Here is a 16,619-nt window from a genome sequence, read left to right as displayed (position 1 = left end):
TAGGCACTGCTAGGTAATAATAATAGTCCTTGTGCTTGACATGGAGTCTATAAAAGGCATGACCAATGATATCCTGCGCATCTTATGTCAAGAGAGGGGACTTCCCCACAGCACTAAGGTTATTAAACCTGAGCTGCTGACCAGCCTCCAAGCTTGGGTGGAAGTGAGGGCGGTTGGAGAGAAGACCCCATCAGACGAGTTAGACCCTGTGCACCCAAACAGACAGGAGCTTCTGGAGGGGGAAAAGGATGAGGACGACTCAATGTGCAGTGTCTCTGGCCAATCATCCCACCGGGGGGCAAGTGTGGTTTCTCTACACTCGCGAGTGTCAGTGAGAGCAGGGCCTAGTGCGACTTCCTGCAGGTCCAAGGCCTCAGCACAGTCTCTAAGTGGCCCAGTTATTGTTCCAACTGTAAATAAGGTAGCAGGTAGGAAGCTACTGCTCTTGGAGAGGAGACTAGCTCTAGAGGAACAGAAACAGCAGGACAAGGTCACCATAGAGATGCGAAAGCTGGTGCCTGAAGAGCAGAAAAAGACAACAGGTCCCCCTCTAGCGAGAACATCAGGAGTGACTCAAACCAGAGTGCCTGGGATAAGCCCGGACGGTACATCCCCAAAGATTTAGTACAGGCTTATGAGGTAGGGAAGGATACTTTCAACTGGATTGAAGCGCTTGAGCTGGCATTCCAGCTACAGGAGTTGGATGATGTACTGTGGGGGGCAGCCCTGATGAGTCGCTTACTGACACCAGGCACTGATGCAATTCTTCAGTTAACTCCGGAAGAAAGGCCCTTTTATGAGAGCATGAAGACAGCCCTCCTCAGGAAGTTCTGTAAAACCCCAGAACAGTATCTCAAGAGCTTCAGAGAGCTTGAAAGAAAAGTTGGTAGACATTTGAAGTGTTCACAGACTTGTCATTGAAATTTCTGAGTGAGTGCGTGACTGGTAACAAAGTTAACACATTTACAGGGATGTACAATTTGATTGTGTGTGAGCATTTGTTGAAAGATTGTGAGGTTTAACTACACCAGAATCTTGTGGACAAGACTATCACAGACCCTAGGGAGTTTGCAGAGGCTGCAAACAGGTTTGTGAGTACTCATGTCTAGAAAAAAGGTTCAGGCGAGAACACCCAAAGCGGAAGAGAATTCAGCGGACAAAAAAGTAAACAAGGATGGGAAGGACAAAGGTCCTACCCAGCCTCTAAAAAATCAGGTCCCCAAAAGAACAAAGGCAAACCCCCAAACTCTAGTTCGGGCGTGCACACCGAAGAAGAGGGCAGGCACCCCTATCACTGGGACACCTGCGTTCTCACCACCCAAAGGTTGTTTCAAGTGTAAGGAGCTGGGCCATAGAAAAGGGGATCCTGCTTGTAAGGGTTTACCCAAACAAGCCATAGTTAATGTTGGACTCGTGGAAGAGTCCATCATTAGTGTAGGCTTCTATGAGGAGGATTTTCCACTAGGCCAGGGAGTAACTGAATTTGGATTGGTTACACTGAATGGGAACGGCCGGATCTCCAGAAGAGACCCCAGTTCCCAATAATACTCAACTCTATCTAGAGCATGTGTACATTAATGGACACAAAACTCCTGCGGTCTGAGACACTGGGGCTAGTCACCTCTTTCACCTGGCAGTTGGTACAGCCAGCCCAGTATATTGATCTGCCTGAGTAGTGCGTAAGTGGATTTGATGGTAAGAGTAAGTTCCCCTAGGCGATAGTAAAGTTCAGCCATCGAGGTGTAACGACCCAGCGCCGTGCAGCGGTGAAAGACTCCATCCCTGTCCCATGTCTGTTGGGTAATGATCTTCCTGATACTGAAAAAGTCGAGGGTCAAAGAGATTGTCAGATTGAACACTATGAAAGCCTTGAAGGCCTGAAGTGCTTCCAGAGGGCTTGTTGGGAGGACCGATGTGGCTGGTAGCCCCTAGTCCAGTTCAACAGACTACTGAGTCGCAAGTCCAGTTCAACAGACTACTGAGTCGCATACTCCTGCGGGAGAGGGGCAATTAGCCACGGAGGACCATTCTTCAGTAGCAGAAACCCTGTGACTTCATAGTTGCCTGGCGCAGCGCAGGAACCTGATGTGGAGGACCAGGTTGGTGCAGATCTGAAGGGTCTGTCCAAGATGGAAGAGTGATCAAAAATTGGACAAGGTGGTCTTATAAATCAATTGTATTACAATCTTTTTGGATCCCTTCTAGTTTACTACAGGTGTGGTGTTGATTGATGGTTTAGTAACTGATATTCATCCCTTGAACACTGGTGCCCTGGAAGTTGATTTGTGACATTGTAAAAAACCTGGGAAAGTTCAATTAATTATTAATGATTAATGTGTACTCCCATCCTGGGGCGGGGGGGCATGAGTAAGCAGTGGATAAAGTGATCTCTGATACCATTGAAGGCTGGATGCTGGAGTCACCCTACTCTGAGATCATGGTAGTAGGAGATTATAATGTGTACTGCGATAAAGCCACAATGATCACAGATGAATGGGACGAACTATGTGGTGAATTTGATGGAATGGTACCACCAGAATTGGGCAAGGTGGGGAAACATAACACCTCCCTTGCACAAATAACTAATGGAATCAAATGGCTAGAATTGTTGCACAATTGGGGACTCTCTTACTTAAAAATAAATAGTACACGGGAACAAAAGTCCACGTGGACTAATGGAAAAGTTGGTTACTGAGTAGATTACATGTTTGTTACTGAGAGCATACGTGTGCAGCTGAAACAATTTGAACATATTCTGACCCCTCACTGTGATCACACAGTGCTTAAATGTAAATTAAATAAGGCTGGTAATAAAAGGACCTACAACACAGGTGAAAAAATGAATATCCAGACCACAACACATGGGAACAGGATACAATGGACTGAAAGAATCTTAATGAAATTCGATTATATGTTTAATTTTCTCACCATTGTTAGCGAGGAGATGACTCGACCAGGAATGAAGGGGTTGGGTGATATACTTGGCATGATATTAATCACTACTAATAGAGTCTGTGTCACACAACAAACAGGGAAGAAACATACCAATACGTATGATAGAGATGTCCATGAGAAAAAAAGTTTGAATGAGGGAATAAGGAGAATAAAATATGCAATATGGATTCCGACCAGAAACGTAAAATGCAAGCCACCCTATGCATGAAATATAAGAACTGGCTGAAGGCCCATAAATATGATTTTAAAAATCCAAATTGGAGAAAAAAGCGTAAGTTATGTAAGACCAATGACTCAAAGAAATGTTGGTGTTTGTATAGACAACACCTAATTGAGGATGGTAATATGGACGTAAATGTGATACTTGTGGATGAATGGGTAGAATATGTTAGGCATTTATATTGGTATGCAGTCTTTATAACGAAAATGTTATGAAGAATGCACATATATCCCATTTTATATAATGAAAAATATAACGTAAATGCATATGGGGTGGGCTAAAGGGTTACATTTTGTGGGGAAAAGGTTGGGGTGGGTTTTCTAGGTGTGGGAAATGGGGTTTGGGGGAACCTCTCCACCAAAAAGAAGTTCAGCTATAAAAGTTTTGTTATAAGTGCATTCTTCAAAAAATGTGTCATTATAAAGACATGTACCCGACTATATTATGTGGAGCATAAAGAGCCCTGGTTGACTATAAAGCTGTGGGGGAAAAAACACCTAGAACCTCCCTTTGGCTATGCAGATATCTTAAATATAATTAATAAAATGAACACGTCCAGAGCCCATGGGCCAGCTGAGTTAGCTCATATAGTCATCAAACGTAACCCAGCCAAGTGGGCTAAAATATTCCTAAATATGTGTACTACTATCTGGTGAAGTGTGGAAATTCCTGAGAGCAGGAGGAAAGCGATATTAGGACCTATCTTTAAAAAGAGAGCGAGAACTGGTCTGGGTAATAATCGTCCGTTGGCCATGGCAGGCACAAGCTGCAACATCTTTTGTACTCTTTTGCCGAAAATCATTAAGATGTGGATCAGTAAAACAAATTTGCTGTCTTCTTAGCAGACTGGTTTTAGGCAATGTCTCAGCATTCTGGATAATATGATCACATTGAATCACATTATCTCTGATACGATCAGTAACAGGGAATAATCTGTATGTGGCTTTATTGATTACTCCAGAGCTTTTGACTGTGTTGATAGGGATAGGCTCTGGAGTAAAATGTTGAAATTGGGTTTGTGCCCTACAGTACTACATTTCCTAAAAGCTATGTACACTTACGCTACTGTGATCATCTGCCTGGACAAGGGCGCTATCACTACACCCCCTGTGATCACTAATATGGGTTTAAAACAAGGCTGTGCAGCTTCTCCGGTATTATATAAACTACACATTGCTGATATGAAGGAAGCCCTTGAATCGGTACATGGATATTCCCCGAAAGTTGGTCACATAAAAGTAAGCTGGATGACATATGGAGATGACACTGTTATTAAGGATAAAACACCTATTGGGTTGCAGATAATGATCAATGTACTGCACCCATTTGCAAAGAACAATGTGTGCATTCATGCAACAACAAAAAAAATCATGATAATTGGATCATGAGGGCATATAAATAAAAAGCAAAGATACAATTGGAAGATTGATAATGGGTTATTGGAGGTAGATGAAATGTATCCATACTTAGGTATCCAGATAATGAATAAACCTCCCATAAAATTCTATGAACATATATTAAAAGATAGGTTGATGCAAAAGTGGAATATTATTAGAAGATTTATGGCAAGAAAATGGGGATATTCCTTCGAGGGATTCATTGAGATTCACAAAAGCAGCATTGTGCCTAGTATACTGCATGCTTTGGGAACATCGGAGGCCAAAGATATGACATGGTTTGATATAATGGAGGGGAAATTATGGAGATTGGTCCTATGATTACCAAATGCAGTACCAGTAGAAGCCATCAGATGCAAATTAGGCTTAGTATCCCTGATTACGCTGTGGAAGATACGCTGCAGTACACTTTATATTAAGATAAAGCTGTCACAGCCGAATCAGGAAAGCCTATTGAGTGTCATAGCCACAAATATGGATAATAATAAAATATGGATAATAATAAAAAACAAAATTAGCTATTGAAAACTCCTCAACTGACAGTTACATCCTTCCTCCATGATATAGGCCTGCCTATCCCTGAGGATGAAATAGAAGCTATTAATGCACAAATGCCTAAATAAAAGTCTATGAAGTGGGACATAGCTAACAACCTAGCGATCCTAAGCATGAAGAAGCGGTGTGCACAATGCAATATGCAGGGATTCAAGATAGCAAAACCCAGAAATTGCTTAACGAAAGTCTGTAACCAGGAATTCCAAAAATTCATTCTATTCCTCAGTTTTAATATACTACCATGCTACGAGTATGTGGGGGTCTGTATCTCTGTCTCTGTACGCCTTGATCTCTGTCTCTGTACCTTAAGAGGAAAGATTGTGCCGACTGTGCAGGGAAGAGGTGGAAAAGCTTAGACACCTCTAAACAGATTGTAGCTGCTTGTAGGAATTTTATATAAGGGGCTATAGGGATCTGGTAAGTAATTATAGAATGGTTACTACAGACCATATTTGGTCCACCATCCTCATGGCAGAAACACTGCAGTATGTGGGAGCTGCATACCACATTTGGAAATGAATAAGCGTTATGATGCAAGACATTAGATAAAGGATAAATTGTATTTTACTTGAACACTAACCCTATTAGATGGGACTATTAACTGATTTTTGTATATATGGTATCTTATTTTTGTATCACTATTTTTAACATTATTATGCTTATGATTTTTAATTAATGCTATGTAATATGAAATGATGTGTACAAAAACCACAATTAATGTTATGTAATACTATTTAATTAATTTAATTGTTTGAATGAAATGTGTGCGCTTGTACATGAGTGTGGCTTGGTGTTTGTCCCTCCTGGGACCTGATTTTTCAAACTTGACAGTCATCTGGTGCTCCCAGCCCCGAACTCTTCCTGCTTTCCCGCTCCCACTTGCTCCATGCATCCCTCTTCCCGGCTCCCAGCTCGCCCCTCCATCTGAATGGCCAGCAGGTTCTCCGTTGCCTGGATCTTGTGCCAGCACTGCACCCTGCGCGCATTTCCCATCTTGCACTTGCAGGTGAGTGTGGCTTGGTGTTTATCCCTCGTGGGACCTGATTTTTCAAACTTGCTGGTCATCTGGTGCCCCCAGCCCGACCCCTTCTCGCTTCCCCGCTCCCACTTGCTCCGTGCTTCCCTCTTCCCACCGCCCAGCTCACCCCTCCATTTGATTGGCCAGCAGTTCCTCTATTGCCTGGCTCTTGTGGCGGCACTGCACCCTGCATGCATTTCCCATCTTGTGCTTGTAGGTGAGTGTGGCTTGGTGTTTGTCCCTCCTGGGACCTGATTATTCAAACTTGCTGGTCATCCACTGCCCCCAGCCTGACCTCTTCCCACAGCCCCACTCCCACTTGCTCCGTGCTTCCCTCTTCCCGCCTCCCAGCCCACCTCTCCATCTGATTGGCCAGCAGTCTGTCCTTTGCCTGGCTCTTGTGGTGGCACTGCATCCTGCACGCATTTTCCATCTTGCGCTTGCAGGTGAGAGTGACTTGGTGTTTGTCCGTCCTGGGACCTGATTATTCAAAATTGCTGGTCATCCGGTGCCCCCAGCCTGACCTCTTACCACTTCCCACTCCCAGTTGCTCCATGCTTCCCTCCTCCAGCCTCCCGGCCCACCCCTCCATCTGATTGGCCAGCAGTCCCTCCATTGCCTGGCTCTTGTGCTGGCACTACTGCCTGTGCACATTTCCCATCTTGCGCTTGCAGGTGAGTGTGGCTTGGTGTGTGTCCCTCCTGGGACCTGATTTTTCAAACTTGCCGGTCACCTGTGTCCCCAGACCCAACCTCTTCCCCACTCCCATTTACTCTGTGCTTCACTCTTACCCACACCCAGCCCGACCCTCAATCTGATTGGTTCAATTATTGGTCTTAACTGACCCTCCCAGGGCAGCCCTCTACCCATGCAGCCCCTGTGGCTAAGGGCCCCTAGGCAAAGGGCAGCTCTAGCTAGTGTCTGTAGGTGTCAGCCGGGGAAGCCAGTGACCAGCAGTGACTAATTAAGGTAGGAGTGGCCCGGGTATGAATAGAACCTTCACTCTACCCTGAAAAACCTGGCACATAGCAGACTCTCAGACTTAGGTATGTTTTCTCTGTTATTAAAATTACATTGTGAAAATATTTATAGATGGCATTGTGAAACCTAGGCCTTTCCCCACTATACAGGATTCTCAGACACAGGTGTGTTTTTCTCCGTTATCTAAATTACATTGTGGAAGTATTTAAAAAAATGGCATTGTGAAACCTAGGCATTTTCCCCACTATGAAGGACTCCCAGACTTAGGTGTGTTTTCTCTGTTATATAAATTACATTGTGAAAGTATTTATAAAATGGCATTGTGAAACCCAGGCCTTTTCCCCACTATACAGACTCTCAGACTTAGGTGTATTTTCTCGGTTATTTAAATTGCATTGTGAAAGTAGTGTTGGTCTACGTTTTTTGCCTCCTAGCAAAGCACTCACCTAGCAAACTTTTTCCAACATTATCTAAGCTCCTGTCGTGTTGTCCAGTTCTCTAATTGTCTCATCACTCTCTATCTCGTCTGCCTGTATCTTTCGCTAGTGTTTTCCCCACGCCCTCCCATCCCCTCCTCTTCTCTCCCTACCTATTCTATGGTGCTCTCTGTCTCTCCTATCTTTTCAAACTTCTCTATCGACTATCCTGCTCTCCTCACTAAATCTGGTAGGAAGAAGTTTGAAAAGGACATCCTGGTCTCCAACCCAGGCCTCCCTATCGCTGATACCTATACCAGTGCTTCCTCTGGGCAAACCCTCACTGACCTCCTCTTTGCCGTTCCCTCACCAGACCTATGGACTCTACATATGGTCTTTGTGCTGTCTCTTTTCTTCTCCCATCAATGGTGGCACCCTGTGGGAGGCCCTCCTGTCCTCCTTCCACTCCTCTAAAGTCATCATTAATGTTTACCTGAATGGCACTGTCTTGGTCCAAGGCCCTCAGGCCAACCTTCTGTCATAGTCATCAAGTAAGGGGCACAGGCATGCAGGAGTCGCATGCACAGGAGACCTGGGTGGACACTGTCCTGGCGCCTTTGTCACCAGGCTCATGAACAAAAGTAAACAAGAACATCCATTTAACACCAAAAAGCGTTTACTATGGACATAGCACTTCAGATGCATTAACCTTGAACATTCCATTCATTAAGCTGGATGCATTAACCTTGAATATTTCATCCATTAAGCAGCCCCAAGTGTATTCTTGGGTGTGGCTTCTAATGGATTGGCTTTGCACGTGCTCACTCTTTAGGAGTGGCAGGGTGTGGCTGGTAAGCTGGCTCTAATGGGCGTGCCCACGATCTCAGCTATATAAGCTGCCCCAATCCTCAAGACAGATGCTTCGCGTTATTCTGCACTTGCAAGCAGCGTAACGCTCAGCGTCGCCTGAGGTCAGACTTAACTTTGAAGATCCTGCTTCCTGGACATCCTGCTTCCTGCCAGCATAGTTACCAACTGGGCAAAGCTGTTCTTACCTGTACATCTCTTTGTCGAACCAAGTATTCATCTTTTCACTTTCCGGAACGCCGAAATCTTCATCTTGGCAACGCAGCACAACACACTCCATCGTCGACAGCAGCACCTGCAAGGAAAAACAGAAGACAAGGTTAGACATCAAAAAAACAGTCAGTTTAAGATTGAGCTTCACCATACTTCACGCTTTCCTTAAACCATCACTTACCTGCTGTCGAACATTGCGGTAGCATCCATCTTCTATTAAGGCTGCGTCTCGCATCTCACAGCTGCATTGAGGCCAAATTTCCATCTAAGGGCAGAAAATAGAAGAGAGACATTATTGCGGGCATAAATAAGAGCAACATATAAAGACATTGAACAGAACGAATGGCATCACAAGAGCTCAAGAAAGACTTACCAATCATAAGGAGAAGCATAGTCGCATCTGGACTGGACTAATCCTTATCAGGGATCAGTGAAAGAACTAGATCCAATTTGATGTGCCCCTGCCAGATGTAGCAGGATGGAGATCCTAACTTCCATAACTCACAGGTGAGCTTTATGGGCCGGCGCATGCTCACAGAAACCATACTTTGGGGTGAAGGGTTTGAGAGGTACAATAATCACAGATTGGCGCACTCAGACAATCTTATCTCCACGCAAGAGCAGTATCACCACGTACCACCACTCACAGCTTTTTTACTGAGGGAGAGGCCTGAAGGGGGTGATTCAAGTTCAGGGAGGGCTACAACCATGCCCCACGCCTCCGCAGAGACCAGGTGAGTGTAACACCTTCTCCTCTTTGATAGACACTTCCCGCGCCTTATTAATTTCCTCTCTTCTCCTGCTGTCCCTTTTCTCCCTTCTTTGGCTTCCGTGCCTCCCCATGCTGTCTCCTCCTTGGCTACCTTGCCCTCTCCTCCTTCCTCTTCTGCCCCCCCTCAGGCTTCTTCTACAACTCAGCAGGGCGTACCTCTGATTTTTACCCCCCTCGGAAGTCTTTCAAGGATGGCAACCTTCTCCATATTGCCACTCTAAACTCTTGCTCAGCTGTCAAACACTCCTCTGACATCTGCTGCCTCCTGGAGGAATGTGATCTCTGCGTCCTTGGTTTCACCAAGTCATGGTTCACAGCCAGCTCTGTCACGAGTTTTGACACTCTTCTCCCTGATGGCTAAAAGATACTGAGTTGATTCCTGTCTCTATCATTCCTACAAAGGCCTACTCATCTTTCAAATGCCTCGTCTGCAGGCTCTTTCTCTCTCCTGGCCACTCCTTTACTGTGGCAACCATCTATCGGACACCTGGTCAGATCTCCCCTTCCTCTCTGAGTGGGCGGACCTCTCCTCTTCCTTCTTGGTCTCGGCCATTCAATTCCTCCTTCTTGGAGACTTTAACATCCGCCTGGATGCTTCCAGTCCTTCCTCTGGACTCTTTCACAACCTCTGCGACTCTCACTCTATATTCTACCCTCTGGCCCGACTCACTCTGCAGGGCACACTCTGGATGATCTGATCTCTTCAGACCTTCCCATTTTGATCCCTCTCACCACTCCTCTCTCCTGGACTGATCACTTTCTCCTTTCCTCCCAGCTCATCCACTCTACCCCTCAGGCCAAGCCAACTCCAGCACTGCCACCTACCTTTTTGGTTATCCGACCCATGAAGCGTGTGTCAGTTGAGGCTTTTGCCACCACTTTCTCCCCCCTCCCTTGGATGACTCACACCCTGACACAGCCCTTCCCATGCTCCACTCTGCTATATCTGATACTCTCGGTGTTCTTGCCCCCATCATGAGGATCCGCTTTAAGCAAAAAATGCAAGTGCAAGGAGGGTGAGAGGAAATAGAGGACTTCCGGTACATCCTCTGACAAACTGGCCTGCCGCCTGCTCCAAAGGCAATACCGGCTCTCTGTCTGCACCAAGAAGAGAGCCCACATCCAAGCCTGTGTCTCTGCGGTATCTAATACCTTGGCCAAACACTTTAAAATCTGCAAGGAGCTGGGCAATCCTGCTGCAGTCTCTACTTCTCCTGTCCCCTCCCAGGCCCTCTGCATGCACCTAGTTTCTCATTTCATCTAAAACTCAGGACATCCTGTCCTCTATCTCTTCCTCTCCCCCTCTTCCCTCTACTCCCTGCTCTTCCTCTGGTCCTTCTTCGGCCACCTCTCCTCCCTCCTTCTATGCCTTTCCCCTGTTCTCCCAACATGAGGTCTCTAGACAAGTCCTATCTACGAAAGTCTTGTCAAAACAGGTTCACCCCTGTTCCTCCAAAACCATCAATGACCACATTGACACCCTGGCTCCTGCTCTGGCTGACTTCTGCAACCACTCCTTGGCCACTGGAGTCTTCCCTCCCCCCCAGAAGCACTCCCTTCTGCACTTTCTTCTTAGGAAACCCTCTGCCGACCCTTCCTGCCCAGATAACCATTGCACAATCTCCATCACTCCTTTCCGGAGCAAACTCCTGGAAAAGCTGGCCATCCAGCTTAATCTTCACATTGAATCTGTTGGTTGTCTCCATGACCATTAGTCTGGCTTCAGAGCTGCCAGAAGCACGGAAACTGCTCTCCTGAACATCCATAAAGACCTGCTTTTCAACCTTGATTGCAACACCCCATGTCCTCATGTTACTTGATCTCTCTTCTGCCTTTGACATGGTCAATCATGCCATCCTGCTCAATCGTCTCTGTGATAACCTGGGTATCACCGAGCAGGCCCTGGCTAGGCTGACTTCTTTCCTCTCCGATCGACCCTCATAGGTTCAACTTGAGTCCTTCCTCTCCTCTATCTCTATCTGTGGTGTTCCCCAGAAGTCCAAATTCTCTCCCTGGCTTTTAAACCAATACCTGCCACTCCTTGCCCACTGCATTGCCGTGCTCTGCCCCAACTTTCAGTGCTATGCCGATGACACTGCACTCATTTTCAGGCTCCCTTCTGCCACCTCTTCTCCTTCTCTCATCTCTGACTATCCTTCTGCTATCCAGGAGTGGTGTGCCGCCAATGATCTCTGCCTTAATGACAGTAACACCAAGATTCTCCTCATCGGCACACCTGCTCCCTCCTTTCCTGTCACTCTCTGGCCGTCCTCTCTTGGCCCTCTTCCTGCTCCCACCTGTGAGGCTAATAATCTCGGGGTCATCTTCGACACCGCACTCTCCTTCTCTCCTCATCTCTGACGTCTCTAAGAAGTCACATTACCAGCTGCACCTGCTCAGAGGTATTCTTCTTTTCCTTTCCTTCCACCAGAGGCTCACTGTCTCCAGAGCTCTGGTTCTCTCTAGGCAGTCTCTTTCTAAATCTGCCTGCCTCTACTTTCCGCCCTCTGCAACTCATCCAAAACAGGACTGCAGTACTTGTCCTCGGCCTCAAGCCCAGGGATTGTATCGCTCCAGGAATGAAATCCCTGCACTGGCTCCCAGTGGTGGTGAGGTTTACGTTCAAAATCCTCTGCATTGTCCACAAGGCCTTCTGGGGCCTGGGGCCTCACTAACTTCAACTTTCTCTACCTAAATATCTTCCTTCTGGAGCTCTTCGCTCATCCGCCTCCAACTCCCTCAGGGTCAGTCGCTTCTCCAAGCAACGAGTTGGTGGTAGATAGATCTCTTTCTTCAGCTGGTGCCTCCCTCTGGAACAGCCTCCCTGCCTCTGTGACACTTGAGGAGAACCATCTCCGGTTCAGGAAGCACCTCAAGACCTTCCTCTTTTCTTCTGCTTTCTCTCCTCCTCTCCCCTGCTGACCTCCCGGCTGAAACTGAACCTGCACTGGTCACCTGGCTAGCCTCTGATCTCGGGCCCAGATCCCCTGCCCGCCAGTTGCACACCTGCACTGCCCCATGGCAATCCTTGCACTTGGGGTCTGTTTCTGAATCCCTACAGCCCCCTACCAGCACTTGACACCTGATGTCTGCCCTTACCCTTGCACTTTCCACCAGATGGCTGCACTTTTTATTTATTGTCTATTTATTTTACTGTTAGCCTATGTACTGCACTTTCCCCTCCCCCTTCCCCTCCACTTTTCCAAGTCCCCCCTCCCTTGCACTTGCACAATCTCTCTAAAACCTGGCCTAGTAAGATCTTTGTCTCTGTCTTCCCTGTCCCCCCTCCCTTGCCTCGTCACGCCTTGAAACACTTGTGTATAGGCGCGTTATAAATGCCATATCATATCATATCATATCATATCATATCATATCATATCATATTATATAAGGTTTTCATTAGCCAATTGCACTATAAACTAACCTATCTAAAGAATGAAGACCAGATTTCTTTCATAAGAAGGACTTGACCAGTCTTAAAACATTCGGTGGAATGCTCTGGTTCACTAAACATATGGGATTCTTTATAGGCAGCCAAAGAGAAAAAAGTGATTCAAGTATTATTTTTGTAAGACTAGCATTAAGAGAGGGTTGCCATTATGTAGCATTGCTTTAATAAAAGATAGATGAGAAAACTCAGATCCACAAACAGTGGAAAACACATCTCAAATTGGGACTTTTAAATGCATGCAATCTCTAATATTCGGACCTCATCAGAGCCTATTTTCATTAAAAAAATAACATTAATATGAACAACTATTGCTGCACACACCCTTCCAACCGACAGATCAAACCGAAGAAAATGCACAGAAACAGCTTTCGGCCAATGCCGGGGGCGGCACGCATGTTTACATTAAGATTATATAACTGGTTTTCCATCCAAGGGCACAGCCACTGACAGAGAAAAGATGCAATGCCTTGCAGATAATTCCGAAGTGAACTGACTTACAGGGAACACGGGAGATTTTGCAGATGGTCAGAGCTGTGTCAGATCCATCACAACATAGCTGCCAATCCTGACATTTGTTGGACTGCTCCGTAGACCACCTGGCCTATGTATTTCTTATACAGCGCTACAGACCCATAGGTCTCAGCGTGCTGAAATCAGAGAAGACACTCAATGTATTGATTGACCTTCGAAGGATGAAAGGCTGATTTGACTCTATAGGGATTCCAGCCTGCCACAGCAGGCTGTCTCACAGATATCAGGATGAGAGCTTAACTCACTGTGCTATCTGACTGGCTATCAGAGAAAAGGGCCTTCAAGAAAGGTCTCAAGTTGCACCCATGCCATTTGGATCACGGCGTCACTGGGGCCTCCACACCCTCTGCGGTGTGGGGGGCCCCATCCATGTCCTGGAAGGGGCCCATCAGACAAAATATATATATATATATATATATATATATATTTTTAACTACAGATACAAGTAAAGTTTATTTTGAAGTCACTCTGACTTTTTTACCGAAATAATTTCTTTATAAAGGCAGAATGACTAAAAAAAGGATTCCATTTCTTTATGAAGTCTGAGGGCTCCCCCTCCTCCTGACATGCATGGAAGCCTAAAGCCTAGTGGCCTTCAAGGCATAGGGCGCAAAGCCCTATGACTTCAAAAAGAAATAGGGCACAATTACGAGGTCGGTGGTAACCTGCTTGTTCCACCGGTGTGTTGCAGCCAACCTCGTAACACCATTTCCGACACCTAGCTTCCCGGTGATACCGGGACATTACAAGTCCCGGCGGACCGGGAAGCTATATGCTGGAAAATGTTAGTCCCCGTGGGTTCACAGAAGCACCGACACTGTCACTAATGGTGCTGGTGTTTCCGTGATGAGTCTGTCTAATGGGGCCGCTGTGCCCGTCAGGGTCAGGCCTGTCCGGCATGGCGGCGTGGTTCCGGACCGCCACACTCATAATGAGGCCCATAGTTTCTGCTTGAAGTCAATCTGCCTTAAAAAAAAATATTTCTGTTCCGGTTTGGTCCTTTAACGTAAATCATTTCTTTATGAAGTCAGAGTCACTTAAAAAAGAAACAATTTCTTTTTGAAGTAATTCCACTCCTCTCCAACCCATGACATGGGGGCCTCCCGATCCTCTGCAGATGACGGGAACAAGCATTCCTGGCTACTGCAGGGAGCTAAAGTTCTCGCTCCCTGGACAATCAGATTAAAGGTAAGAAAATGTATTTTCTTTAAATGTGTGTGCATGCATATAAGTGTGTGTATATGTATATATGTATGTATATGATGTAATGTGCATTAATGAGTGAGTGCAAGATGGGGCCTTGGTATGCCTTTGTGTGTGTATGGCGAAAGTCTGCAGACTCAAATGTTTGGGTGGCTAGGTGGCCATGTGTGAGTGTATGATGAAAAGGGTGCACACTTAAATGAATGAGTGGCTGCCTGGGTGTGTCTGTACAGTGAAAGGATACACACTTGAATGTATGGGTGGCTGGGTGTGCGTGTGTGTGCGTGTATGTGTATGGTGAATGGTGTGTGTGCTTGTGTTCAGGGGCTCAACAAAACCTACATTTTGGGAGACCGCTATCCCTTCAAATGTTGGGAGAGGCGCTAACTTCACGAGTGATTGGGGAGGGGCAAACACATTTGTGTCGGGGCATCTTACTTCTTTACGCATTCTAATGAGACTATTCTAGTACTGCTTCAATGTTACAAGCAGTTAACGCTCTCTTTTAAATCTGAAATCATCCTTTTATGCACTGCTGTGAGAACGAGCGGTCTCCTGTCCCCTCTCTACCCTTCCAATCATTCCCCTGGCATGCAAGTACTAAACTCACATCACGATTTCAACTGCCTAAAAACAAACAGTGAAATGCTGTGTGTTAGTATTTGCCGGGTCTTAACCATGAAACACAGGCGCTGTTTAACATCTGTGTCCTGTTCTGTCCGGCAACGGCTTTGTAGGTCAGCCAGGTTGAGTCAACATAGCCCAACATTTCTGGGGTTGGGGGAGAGGACCGAAGCCCAGTCAGATCAACGGTGTTGTGCCACTGCTTGTGTTTTCGTTTAATGCCATGATTACTTATTGTAATCTTCACTACTCATATCCCTATTCTTCCTCATCCCAGTACTTGTGTATGAGGCAGGCACTTTGCATCATACACAAGTACTTGAATGAGGTAGCGGTACATGGAGGTAATGCCTGGCTTAGTTACCTGCAATCTTCAGTACTTCTAGCCCCACTCTTCATTGTCCTTTTACTTACCTATGAGGGAAGGTGCCTGTTACGTCAGCACTGGGAGAAGGAAAAGAGGGACATGGAGGTAATTCTGGCCCAATATGCTGATTTTGGAGGTTGGAGCCGTGGGTTCGAGGAAGAGTGGATGTGTGGGGGGCAGGGATTGTGGGATGAATTGTAATTGCAATCCATCTCCAGGCTAAGCAGGCATGATATGTGGTATTAGTGGCTCAAGAGGCATTTTGGTGCAGCCAGTCTAGTTATTTCTTAGTTTGGCTTGACTTTCTTGAACTGGGCATCTCTGATAAAGCAGTTCTGCTAAGTGTAATTACCTGGCTAGACTGGCATTTCATGGCTGGCATTCTAGCTGTTTCTTACTGTGGCAATATATATTTTTCTGGGCATCTGTGATAAAACAACCATGATAAGTGTTATTACTTCGACTGCCATTTTGGTGCGACCAGTCTAGGTATGTCTGAATGTGGCCTGGCATGCTTTACAGTAATATGTTATTACGTGTCTAGACTTGTCTAGATTCTAAAGCCAGTTGGACATGTTTTCATTGTGGCATGGCATTTTTAATAGCAAAGCATTCAAGCAATGAAACCATTAATGTTCCTGTGCACTGTTGGTGACTTTCATTCATTGGATTATAGGGCACCAGCGGGAGGCTAGGGGGTGCACTGGTAACGCACAGGGGGATCCAGAGGGGGTGTCCGCTCCTCATATCCCCACCCTGGCTCCAGTACTATCGCCTAACGAGAGCAACACAAACCTAATTCCAATCTCAGAAGGCATGTGAAACTGGAATTCCACGAAGAATACATATTCTAAATTCTTTCTCACAAGTCTGTCTTTGCTGTTACACTGAACTGCTACATGCTGTGTGCTTTTCCTTGTGGTATGCTTCTAGCCTTTGTTTAGGCCCGTGGGTTATATGGGCTGTCAGAGAGAGAGTCCTGCACCGATTTATTCAGCTTCAGTCGAAGTGCTATTTTCCCCTCCCAGTCTTGCAATGAAGCCGAACTT

This window comes from Ambystoma mexicanum, chromosome 3p (assembly GCF_040938575.1).
Source record: "Ambystoma mexicanum isolate Mex_15411 chromosome 3p, UKY_AmexF1_1, whole genome shotgun sequence".
Classification (NCBI taxonomy): Eukaryota; Metazoa; Chordata; class Amphibia; order Caudata; family Ambystomatidae; genus Ambystoma; species Ambystoma mexicanum.
This window is presented reverse-complemented; position numbering follows the sequence as displayed.